The sequence below is a fragment of the Pelecanus crispus genome, chromosome 1 (assembly GCF_030463565.1).
Source record: "Pelecanus crispus isolate bPelCri1 chromosome 1, bPelCri1.pri, whole genome shotgun sequence".
Taxonomy (NCBI): domain Eukaryota; kingdom Metazoa; phylum Chordata; class Aves; order Pelecaniformes; family Pelecanidae; genus Pelecanus; species Pelecanus crispus.
In genome coordinates, this window is record NC_134643.1 from 218,402,548 (window position 1) to 218,415,434 (window position 12,887).

Below are 12,887 nucleotides of genomic sequence, written 5' to 3' on the forward strand. Positions count from 1 at the left end.
GCCTAGAAGGCCTCAGCAATGAAGAGGATTTGCTCTCTTGCGCTGTTCCCTTTATTAAGCCCTTGTCCACCTCAATGTTCAGAACAGGCCTGTGAAATTTTGCCACTTCCAAGAAAAAGTTTCATCTGGTGCCTTTAAAGTATCACACCTTTCTGCATGCTCCTGTTTTGCCAATGTGGACATGATCCTACTGAGTAATTTCATACTTCATAGAATGATAGAATGCTTTGGGTTGGAAGGGACCTTTAGAGGTCATCTAGCCCAACCCCCCCTGCAGCGAGCAGGGACAGCTTTAACCAAATCAGGGTGATCAGAGCCCCGTCCAACCTGACCCTCAATGTTGCCAGGGATGGGGCCTCCACTACCTCTCTGGGCAACCTGTTCCAGTGCTTCACCACCCTCATTGTAAAAAATTCCTTCCTTCTTCGGACATCCCAAAATCTCCCACCCTTGACAAAAAAGCAGATTCATTTCCCACTGTGATGTGCATGACCTATCAACATCCTCTTGCTTGGTTTTATCAGTATTTTAATACCATTTACAAGAACTGGGACCATCACACAATCCTGATGTGATCCTTCAGGGGAACAACCTACCTGACAAGTATTCTTAAAAAAAAAGGAGCCAAAATTTATTTCAGAAGGGGGATGCTCAACTGATTGTGGTGATTCACAGAAACTCATTGGACACCTTGGGACTGAACCAGTCAGACTCTAAGCCACTCACAAAAAAATAAGAAGCCATGAGGCCTGAATCTCTTCTCATTTATAGTCTAGAAATTCTCTTGTTTGAGAGTAAATATTATACGTAAATAAAAAAAAGACTGCAAGCTGTAGATTCTCAGCAGTAGATGAAACTATGTAAAGTAGCTTATCACTGAACTACTTGTTGTGGTGGAGCCCCAGCCAGTAACTCAGCACCACGCAGCTGCTCGCTCACTCCCCCTGACCCGGTGGGATGGGGGAGAGAATCGGAGGAGTAAGAGTGAGAAACACTCCTGGGGTGAGATAAGAACAGTTTAATAATTGAAATAAAGTCAAATAGTAATGCTAATAATAACAATACAGTAATAATAATAATAATATACAAAGCAAGTGATGCACAATGCAATTGCTCACCACCCACCGACTGATACCCAGACAGTTCCCGAGCAGCGATCGCTGCCCCCCGGCCAACCCCCCCAGTTTCTATACTGAGCATGATGTCATATGGTATGGAATAGCCCTTTGGCCAGTTTGGATCAACTATTGTGGCTGTGCCCCCTCCCAGTTTCTTGTGCACCTGGCAGAGCATGGGAAGCTGAAAAGTCCTTGACTAGCATAAGCAGTACTCAGCACCAACTAAACCGTCAGTGTGTTATCAGCATTATTCTCATCCTAAATCCAAAACACAGCACTATGCCTGCTACTAGGAAGAAAATTAACTCTATCCCAGCCAAAACCAGGACACTACACCATGCATTTCAGTGATGCTAAATCCTGAACTGCAATGAACAGAGAACAAAAATCAGTGAACAAAACCCACACATTTCAATGACATATTCATACCTGATCATTCCTTTGAAACAGAAAGATAAAAGCACCAGGCTTTATATGTATTTATACAATGCCATCTAGTGTCATGTTGATCAACCTTTTTTAATCCAAAAATCACCCAATATTTTTAAAAAAAATCAGTGTCTGCTGGCAACATTGTCACATTGGTGAAATGTTCAGCTACTGAAAACCAGCAGTAAGATTATACTTTCAGAGTTCATTCATTATCTCAATTTTCCCCATGTTATTTGTTAGAGCGCATGTAGGAATGTGCCTGTGGATGTATAAAAGGCATTTAATTCTTACTGTTCTTAATTTGCAGCTATTTTATAAGCCACTGTCTCATGTCACACACTGAGAAACATGATTTGTATGGCACCTCTGTATCTAAAACACCTTTGCAGTCATTGGAGAAAACCAGGCACTTCTAGGGACTATGTCATCTCAACTGTAAAACAGATACCTAAGATAGAACAGATGAATCAGCCCCAAAGTGCCTCTTTCTCTCTGCTGACTCTCTCCACTATTCTGCAGTAGAGAAGCAGGCAGTGTCTACCCCCACTATCAAGGTAAGCAAAACCTGTGGAGAAGGGGAAGAGTGGAAGTTAGTAACTTCTGCCACCAGGTGAAGGCTCCTGCCCCACCTAAGAGCTTACAGCTGCAAAATGGATTCACTGCCATCAAAGCTGAAGGGGAGTCACATGTGACTACAAGAAAAGGACCTGGTCCACTTAGCCTTAAATCACACAAGACTACCAGGAAGAAAAGGTGAGTCATTGTAATCATAGAATCATAGAATCGTTTAGGTTGGAAAAGACATTTAAGATCATCCAGTCCAACCATTAACCTACACTACCAAGTCTACTCTAAGCCAATCAAGGGTAGACTAGAGTAAACCATGTCGCAAAGTGCCACATCTACCCGTTTTTTGAACACTTCCAGGGATGGGGACTCCACCACCTCTCTGGGCAGCCTCTTCCAATGCTTGACCACCCTTTCCGTGAAGAAATTTTCCTAATATCCAACCTAAACCTCCCCTGGCACAGCTTGAGCCCATTTCCTCTCGTCCTATCGCTAATTACTTGGGAGAAGAGAAAAACACACACCTCACTACAACCTCCTTTCAGGTAGTTGTAGACAGCAATAAGGTCTCCCCTCAGCCTCCTCTTCTCCAGGCTAAACAACCCCAGTTCCCTCAGCCGCTCCTCATAAGGCCTGTGCTCCAGACCCTTCACCAGCTTTGTTGCCTTTCTCTGGACACGCTCCAGCACCTCAATGTCTTTCTTGTACCGAGGGGCCCAAAACTGGACACAGTATTCCAGGTGCGGCCTCACCAGCACCAAGTACAGGGGCACAATCACCTCCCTGCTCCTGCTGGTCACACTATTCCTGATACAAGCCAGGATGCTGTTGGCCTTCTTGGCCACCTGGACACACTGCTGGCTCATGTTCAGACAGCTGTCTACCAACACCCTCAGGTCCTTTTCGGCCAGGCAGCTTTCCAGCCACTCTTCCCCAAGCCTGTAGTGTTGCATGGGGTTGTTGTGACCCAAGTGCAGGACCCAGCACTTGGCCTTGTTAAACCTCATACAGTTGGCCTTGACCCATCAATCCAGCCTGTCCATGTCCCTCTGCAGGGCCATCCTACCCTCCAGCAGATTGACACTCCTACCCAGTTTGGTGTCATCTGCAAACTTACTGAGGGTGCACTCAATCCCCTCATCTAGATCATCGATAAAGATATTAAACAAGGCTGGCCCCAAAACAGAGCCCTGGGGAACACCGCTCGTGACCGGCCACCAACTGGACTTAACTCCATTTACCACAACTCTCTGGGCTCGGCCACCCAACCAGTTTTTTACCCAGCGAAGACTACACCCGTCCAAGCCATAAGCTGCCAGTTTCCCAAGGAGATTATTATGGGAGACGTTGTCAAAAGCTTTGCTAAAGTCCAGGTAAATGACATCCACAGCCTTTCCATCATCTACCAGGCGGGTCACCAGGTCATAGAAGGAGATCAGGTTGGTGAAGCAGGACCTGCTTTTCATGAACCCATGGTGGCTGGGCCTGCTAGCTGGTTGACCTGCACTTGCCTGTTGAGTTCACTCAATATGAACCTCTCCATAATCTTTCCTGGCACTGAGGTCAGTTACATGAGAGAGCAGCTGGACTGCATGGAGTTCTGGCTAGGGATGGATGAGGAGTCAATGGGGTACTTATGGGATAAGATAAAAGACAGGACAGGTAAAGATGACATTATGGTGCATGTGTGCTATAGGCCACCCAACCAGGAAGAACAAGTGGATGAGACCCTCTACAGACAGATAGGAGCAGCCTCACATTTGCCAGCCCTGATCCTCATGGAGGACTTCAACCACCCTGATACCTCTTGGAGGGACAACAGAGCAGGACATAAGCAATCCAGGAGGTTCCTGGAGTGCATTGATGATAACTTTCTCCTCCAAGTGACAGGAGACAAGGAGGAAAGGTTTTCTGCTGCACCTTATACTCACCAGCAAGGAGGGGCTCATTGGAGGTGTGAAGATCAGAGGCAGCCTTAGCTGCAGTGATCATGAGATGCTGGAGTTTAGGATCCTGACAGCAGGGAGGAGGGTGAAAAGCAAACTTACAATCCTAGACTTCAGGAGAGCATACTTTGGCCTCTTCAAAGATCTTCTTGGAAGAGTCCTGTGGGGTAAGGCCCTGGAGGGAAAGGGTGCCTAGAAAAGCTGGTTAATATTCAAGGATCACATCCTCCAAAGTCAAGATTTTTCCATCCCAAGAAAATAGAAGCCAGGCAAAAAGGCCAGGAGGCCTGCATGGTTGAAAGAGGAGCACCTAGCCAAACGCAAACAAAAAATAGAAGCATACAGAGTATGGAAGCAAGGACGGGTAACCTGGGAGGAATAGAGACATATTGCCTGAGAATCCTGGGATGAAGTTAGGAAAGACAAAGCCCAGCTGGAATTGAATCTGGCCAGGAATGTCAAAGACAACAGGAAGATCTTCTATAAGTACATAGGAAACAAAAGAAAGATAAGGGAAAATGTGGGCTCATCATTGTTCAACAAGATGGAGGACCCGGTTACACAGGACATGGAAAAGTTGAAGTGCTGAATGCCGTCTTTGCCTCAGTCTTTACTAGCAAGATCAGCATTCAGGAAACACATGTCTCAGAGACAAAGGGGAAAGCCTGCAGCAAGGAAGATGTACACTTGGTGGAAGGCAATCAGGTCAGGGAATACTTAAGCAACCTGGACACACATAAGTCCATGGGCCCTGATGGGATGCACCCGCAAGTGCTGTGGGAGCTGGCAGATATCATTGCAAGGCCACTAGATAATATTTGATCAATCATGGTGACTTGGAGAAAAGCAAATGTCACTCCTATTTTCAGGAAGGGCAAGAGGGAGGAGCCAGGGGACTACAAGCCAGTCAACCTCACCTCAATGCCATTTCCAGGCACATTAAGGACAAGAAAATCATCAGAAGTAGTCAGCATGGTATCCCCAAGGGAATATTTGATACAGTGCTTCACATCCTAACACGGGGTCTCCTGAAAGAGGAATTATCAAGATAACAAGAGGTCATTCGTGCTGTTTCTCAATAGTCAGTCTGGGCACCAAGCCTATTTAATGTTTTCATTTTGCTGTTGCCCTGTATCCCACTAAATTCAGCATTGCCATTGCTAGTAAAAGGCCACAGGCTTCATCCTATCTCTGCAAGGCCTCACAACTTGCCAGGCTTTGTTCAAACACATCTTGGCTTGCCTGAAGTTTTGCTTTTACTTGTTCAGCTGTAACAGCAGTTTTTCTAGTGACCATGGTAGCTATTGCCTGATTTGTTTTCTTTGCAATAATAATGTGGTAAAAACATAACTTTTTTTTTATATAGACAATACTTATTCTGTGCTAGATGAAATATTTATGACCCCAGGATAATGATACATTGTACAGGAAAACAAGCCTGGTATGATAGCAGAGGCCTTGAGAATGGAGACACGGGATGTGGTGTCGACAGGCAGGGGGTGACTGGAGAAGGGACACACGTTGGCACACGAGACCCCCAAGGCTATAAACAACTCACCAGTGGTCCATTAAAGAAATGCACACCTGGAGCTGGGCAAAACAGGTTTAGGGGTAACAAAAAGACCAAAGAAGTAGTCTTTTGACTTAAGTCTCATTGATAGCTGGAATTGTCACCTGCTATCCTGGGCATTGATCTAGAAAAGCTGTTAAGCCCATGCTTAACTTGAAAGAGCACTAATGGAAATCAAAGCTTGAAGCAAACAGGATTGAAGCAGAAGTTTAAGTAGCTTGCTGAACTGAATATGTTGTTTATATAAAATATTGCAGTTCTGTGAAGCTGAACAAAGTATTCCAGTTCCCTCATGATGAAGTAATATTCTGAATACAAGAAGAATTTTATTCTCAAAATGTATATGTAGTTGTGAACACAGGCTTATAAATGCTTTCTTATTTACTAGGAGAATGATCTGTCTTCAGTTACACTGTTTGCTATATACCTGCTTAAAATGTTATGGTCTTAGTCTAAATGATTAGCATTTAAAAATCACATGCTTAAAACTGTAGTGCCAAGGACAAGTTAGTGCCTTAAAGAAACTCAGTCTCAAACCAGCTTTTTTCTGAGGATTTATTGATTTATATAGACCAGGGTTTTTTCTTTTGAAAATGGGTTGTTCTCTCCCCCAGCCTCTGTAGTACAGATGTGTAGCTTCACTAGGCTGAATCGTGCTCTTGCGCCAGGTACAGCCCGGGTGAAATGCTACTAAACTTAGCATCTGGTGGGGTGAATTGCATTTAAATTAAACAAGAATCCAACTGATTTCAGGAGTCCTGATTTACTGAAAACAAGGACAACCAGGCTGCAGATTTCTAAATCTTCTCCTCATGGAGGTAACCAGCATCAATCTGTCTCCTGTGCTCAGATACAGAGAGTTCAGTACAAGCCCTCAGCTGGCACAAACTAGCACAACTATGACAAAACTCCCAGGAACAACCCTCCCAATTTGTACCTGCTGAGATCCAGGTCCAGAGGCACTAATGTCCTGTGATGACAAATGGGACCTCAGGTCTATTAGGCTGCTTCATTGCTGGTTGTCTTAGCTGTAAATTCAGCTGTTATAGGATGGGAACAGAAGTGGGTGGGGAGGGAATTGTGCAATATGACATCCTTTGGGGCTTTTTCCTGGCTGATATAGTATTGCCATTTCCCATGTGGGTGTAATTATGCAGTACTAACCTTTGAGCTGCGTCTGGTAATCCTCTACCAACATTGGAAGAAATTTCCATTTTGGGCACATCTTGGTCTTCTGACATCCTGGATGACACACTTTCAATGGACCAGTCACTAGTGGGTTGGCAATGAACAAAAAACAAGAGAACTCATCTCTTTCAGGCCAAGCAGCGAGAAGTGGATGAATTCTGTATAGCCCATATTAAAAACAGTTCACCTCTAATTAACTATGTTTGACTTTGACTACACCATTACTTGCACTACGATTCTTCTCTCACTCTCAGAAATATCTATTTCTACCTGTAGTTACCAGCTGCATAAAGTAAAGGAGAATAAAGCATGGAAAAATCTAACCAGAAATTAAGGGGATATTTTGTTACTACTGGCAAAATCTCACAGCCGTCAAAGGACCAGATCTGGGCAGGGAACTGGACCAGATGACCTCCCATGGTCCCTTCCAAACTACATTACTCTCCTCCCTGAGAGCAGAACCTCCTTCTGTTGTGCAACTGCATATCATCTTTAATCCAAAAAAACTCTCATTATCTGATCCAAAACCCACGTGTTTACAGTTAAAATGAAGTATCCTTTTGAATGAACAGGGCCAGACAGGACATGATGGACAGTGAATGAAAGAGGAAACAAAAGAAAGACATTGAACAGCTTTGCCCAATGTCATAAAATAGGCTGAAAGCAGAAATGGAAATAAAACACCATACACAAGTCAGAATAAAGAAGGAAATGGGAGTTTCGAATCACTAGGTCAAGGAAGATTGAGGAACACGATTGCTGCGGAAGGAAGGTTTCCAGAAGTAGCACTCTGCATGTGACAATTATTCCCTAATGCTGCCTTCCAGACATGTGTCCAAAATCCTCTCAAAATCCCCATCTCCCCTGGAACAAGACCTGCATCATGACTAATGGCAGCTCAGGACCTGGCCACATGCTGCAGACTCACAGACAGGCCTGAGTGCGGGGAAAAACCCACCCGACTGTTCACCAAGCTGTAAGGGGAAACGAGGTCCCACGTTTCACTCATTTGAAGACCTCTACTCAAGAATTTGTCTTCTCTTTCTTTAAAGCAGGATACTCAGGAGAGGTGGCCTGGGGACCACATCCACATTGGTCAACAGAGGAGGAGCCATGCCTGGGGCTCCTCTTCCAGCAGCAGAGACATGCCCAGGATGGCCATGCAGCAGCAGGGCTATCACCCTCCTGCCCATACGACTACATTTCCATAATATCCAAGAGCCCCAGCAGCCTGCCCAAAGACACTCATTGCCACCACTGCCCTGGGGAAGCCCCATGCCTCCCAACACCAACCAGCAGCACAAGACAGGCTGGATTTTAAGACAACACGCAGTATGAACATTTTGAAGCTACTCGAGGTGCTGGCAGGCCTGCATCTCCAGCTTGCCATGTCTCCACAGATGCTACACCATGGGTGACCAGTGGCCATCATGCAGGTTTCCAGAGCAGAAGGTGATGGGAGGCAGTATGTCATGGACGGGCTCTCCTGTGGGGACACCAGGACCCTGCCTGCAGGGCAAGCAGCAGACTAGGGCGGGAAGAGCTTAGCAGGAGCATTTCCTAGGAGAAGCCTGTGGGCAGGGCAACAGGGTGCCTGCTGGCCCATTTTTCTCACTCCTGCAGCTCATCTGAGCTCACTTTGCAGCCTCTTCAATACGCTGACCTCCTGCCTTCCCCTCTCCCCAACAGCCTCTTCCCTGGTCCTGCCACCACCCAGCACGCAGCCCTCCGAGCTCCAAAATGCAGTGGGAGCCAAGGAGGACAGGGAGAATGAAGAGCAAAGATGTTACATGGAGAGCTGTCGGCTTGGGCCACTTCTCTTTTATGATGTGAACATGTTCAGTGTTGCTACTTTCCCAGGTACCTATAGTAAATACCTCATTTAACCCAATTTTTTTAAAAAAAGCCATTGACAAAAATCTTTTTAATGTCTAGTTTTCTGATGAAAACTTAGTATATGATCTTTGGGGGGGGTGGGGGGGGGGGAGTGCAAAAACATGGCTTTTAAAAACATTGTTTCAGCAGAAAAAAATGAAAGCAGAGCTGGAGCCCCTCCAAAGAGGAATGGGAAACAAGGCAAGTCAGGGAGCCTCGTGTAGCCTCTTGAGGCCCAGTGACTCTGCAGGACTCTGGTGTCCCCATGAGCCAGGGGATGCTCTCCTCCACTGTCCTCTGTTACCCTCCCACCTGCTGCAGAGGAAGAGCACTTCTTTCCTAAACCTTTACACAGAGAAATACATCAAACACTTCAAAACAAAGCCAACACAATGAACAGCAATACAGGAAAAATTCCCTACCTCAGTTCTGCAAGTTGAAGTTGTTCTGCACTCTGGCAGGATGTAACAGGTTTCTCTTTTTTCACCTGCAGCCTAAGGAAGAGAGCGAGGATGCCAGTAATGGGCTAATTTGGACAAGTGGGCTCAGCTGCTCTTGAGCCCACGCACTCCCAGCCTGGGATGCTGTAACCTGGTACTTGGGGTCTTCTCAGAATAGATGCTGCTGACAGCAACTGGCACAGAGTATCTCAGCTTGTGTTCCCACGGGAACTAGGAAATGATATCTTTCCAATTATTTCCAGACCATATTGGCTTTTAATCTGGTTATTCAGTGATTAAAAAAAAAAAGTTCCTCTTCAGGTTTTGATTTGTCGCAGTGTCAGTGCTGCTGAACATTTGTCCAAATTATTTGGCACCTATATAAACACAATTTACCTCTCCTGTTTCTCCTCTCTCTATCATCAGCAAGCTTGGTCCATTCTCACCTGCCTGGTCTTGCCCTCCAAGAACAGAGTGCACAGGATTGCTCTATTTCATTTCTGTCAGCTATTTCCACTTCTTTCTTCTTTTCCTTCTCCCTCCACAATATCATGAAGAATCTTTTAAGCATTTCCAGTTGTGTGTAATGGTTTGGGAATATTTCACTGGTCAGTTGCTTGGCTTGAGGCCCCCCTCAAGGAGTCTGATCTCTAAGATGCGAGGAATCAGCACTAATTTCTCCACCAGTTTTATAAAAGGTCACCCTTGGATTTTGTAGGAATCCCTAAAGGAAATCTTCCTTTAGGAAGATTTGGGGAGGCAGGTCTTGCATTTTGCTTGTTTTTTTTTTTTCCCTAAGTTCAGCTCCTTGAAAGCCTTTTGCTCATCAGCTGCATAATTATGAAGGAGGAGGAGGCAGCACAGATTGTCACAGACTCTTTCCAATGATTTCTCCTACCTTAGCTCTAGATATGAGGGCGCAGATAATTCCCTAGGATGGCTATAATCTTTGATGATCCTGGCAAAAATTGCAAAAGAGCCTCCACCCTCTAAAGTGGCCTCCAAACATTATCTAAATCTCATTTGGTGCCTTAAAACCCAAAGGCACAGTCTCTGTCTCACAGATTTTGTAAGTTCTCTAATACAGAAGGAGACTGGGCACAAAGTGGCTCTTGGTTGGAAAGTCTGGAAGTACACTCAGCAAATGCAGTGTGGGACAAGGATGAACTTCTTGGTGGTACTCGTTTGTCATGTCCCGTGCACCCCGCTGTGTCCCGGTTAGGCTCTGTGCACCAGGGCCGTACACCCGTAGCGGCTCAGCAAATCAGCTCACTTCAGCCAGCTGTGTCTGGCACCTGGAGGGATGGGCCAGACCACAGCCATGTCCTGCAAAGGGCCCAGCTTATGCAGAGTGCGGGAGAGGTAGCGGTGGGAACCTCAGGCTCAGTGTGTGAGCATCAGCCAGTCCATGGTGGTGGCTCTGAGCCTGTGCTTACACCCTTTGCTGGAGCAGTCCTCACGGAAGGACATGGACGTGGCTTAGGACTCCATTACAATGAAGCAAGGGGAGGTCTTGCTGTACAAAAAATTCACAAATGAAGTGCAGCATAGCAGACCCAGAGCTCAGAAATATTTCTTGGGTCCTTTTGTTCTCATGTAAACTCCAGCTAGGGTTCATCCTGCAAAAATAAGACAACTCCTCTCTCTCCTCCCATGATTACTTTATGCCCAGTGCTCAGTGCATCCCTGCCATGGGCAACGCAGGGCTTGCAGACCCCGGTGGGGGGAGCTCACCTCCATCTAGGGGGTTCAGGGAGCCAAAATGTGGCACTCATTGCAATGAAAAGCTCCCCAAGGTCAAGCCCACCAGCACTCCCTGGCACTCCAGTACCTACTGTGTGGAGAAACCATGCCAGTGGGAGCCCCTGTCCTGGCCTCCGACAGTGTTCATCAACAAACTGCAACCAGGCAAGTCATTTGAAAATAAATTAACACAGACATCAAATTAGATCTCTGGTTTTTTGGGTGTGTTATCAATAGCTGCAAATCATGAGGCTTTTACGGTCATCACAGAGTGAGCGTGAAGGTTTATAAAGAGATGGGTAGGCTTTGGGTCAGGCTTACGCACTGGATGGGATCCAGGTCCCATTGGAGTGAAGTCTTTTGCAGCTGCATCAGGGGAAGCTGCATCCAGAGCAAAACCTACCTCATACACCTCTGCTCACCCAAAAAGCAGAAGGTAAAATTTTGGCCCGAGATAATTCAAAGACTTCAATAGGGCAGGACTTCATGCAAAAAATCCTTACTGAGATCGACTGCTGAGGAGGGACAAGGAAGCATGTATCGGTGTAAAAAATGAGTCTTCACCGCTATTTATTTGACAGAGACGATTTAGCTGTATGGTTTTGTTTCCTATGGTTCATTTTTAATAAAAGTTTGTAACTTTACCAGAAGAAGATCGGTGTCAACACCCAGCAGTACAGACTTTTATAAAGCATTGATGGGAGAGGAATACAGTACACATTTCATCTCTACTGAAAATGCACTTCCTTTGTATTCTCCTTTGATTAAAAAAGAAAATCAAATGTCCCTTCTCACTGTAGCATCACATTAAATGACATGAAGCCAAACTAAGCAAAGTCAGCAAAGTCCCAAACCTTTTGTAACCCACACTGTGGTCATCTGTAAATGTGCACATGCCTGTAGGTGTATTTTTATGTACTCCTAAGCCATCTCATGGCATCAGGGCAATTAGAGATGTAAAGGATTCCTGGGTGCAGAGTTTTGGAAACATGTTTATTGATAGGGAGGTATTTCTCACCTTGGCACCTGAGCACTGCGCGCAGTATAGAGCTCTCACCCTCCACGGGGGAAGCCCAAGCAGAAAGCTGGGCTGGATCTGAGTGTTCATGACAATCAAGGCAAGGATTTGTGTTACTGGAGAGTATGAGCAACCAAGTCTGTAATAAGAAACTTTATGCTCTTCAGTTCTTTCAACTGGATCAAACCTTGAAAGGGAGACAAGAGTAAAGACCAAACCCCATGGCACATTGCAGGCATGCTGCAGGTTTGAAGAGTGAGCTTCTCCCAGAATATCTGGATGAGGGATAGGTGATTTCCCCAAAAAAGGGGCAATCTCTTAGACACAGGGATGGCAAAAGAGTAGGAGCAGAGACCCCCTGACCTGCTCAAAAGAAAGCGCCACATTCATGTGTAGATGTCCCCATCTCTCCTACAGGAGCAGAGCTGCTTGGGTCCACACTTGCTGCCTACACCTTAATGATGATCCACTTTTTCACACATGATCTCCGAGCCTGCTGCACAGACTAAAATTAAACTTATGGAGCAACGTTTCCTCTGCTTCACATGCCACTGCACAAGGAGGAACCCCAGCCAGTTCACAAGAGACATAAGAAATGGCAAATGCCTACGAGCAACTTGCAGTCAGAGGCAACCCTTGCTCTCCTCTTGAGTCCCTGTCTCTAACCAGGCTGCACAATTTTTACTGCCTCCTAGTTTTGTTAGCACAAAATGTGCTGTCTTCCCTGTGGAGTTGAACATAGGCCCACCCAGCCCATCATTAGCTTTTTGGAAATCTTACATGTTGGGAGGAGCTGTTTTTGCTTACATGGTGGTGACTTGCTTTCATCCTTAATTTCTTGAGCCTAAAAGCATAAAGGCATTTTTGTTTAAAGAAAAAGCAGTGAAAGGATGCTGATGAGAGCAGAGAGGGCTGCTTGGGAAGTCAAAACACCACCAGACCCAAGTAGTCGGCCATTGCAGTATGTCCTCTAGGCAGGATGAAGATATC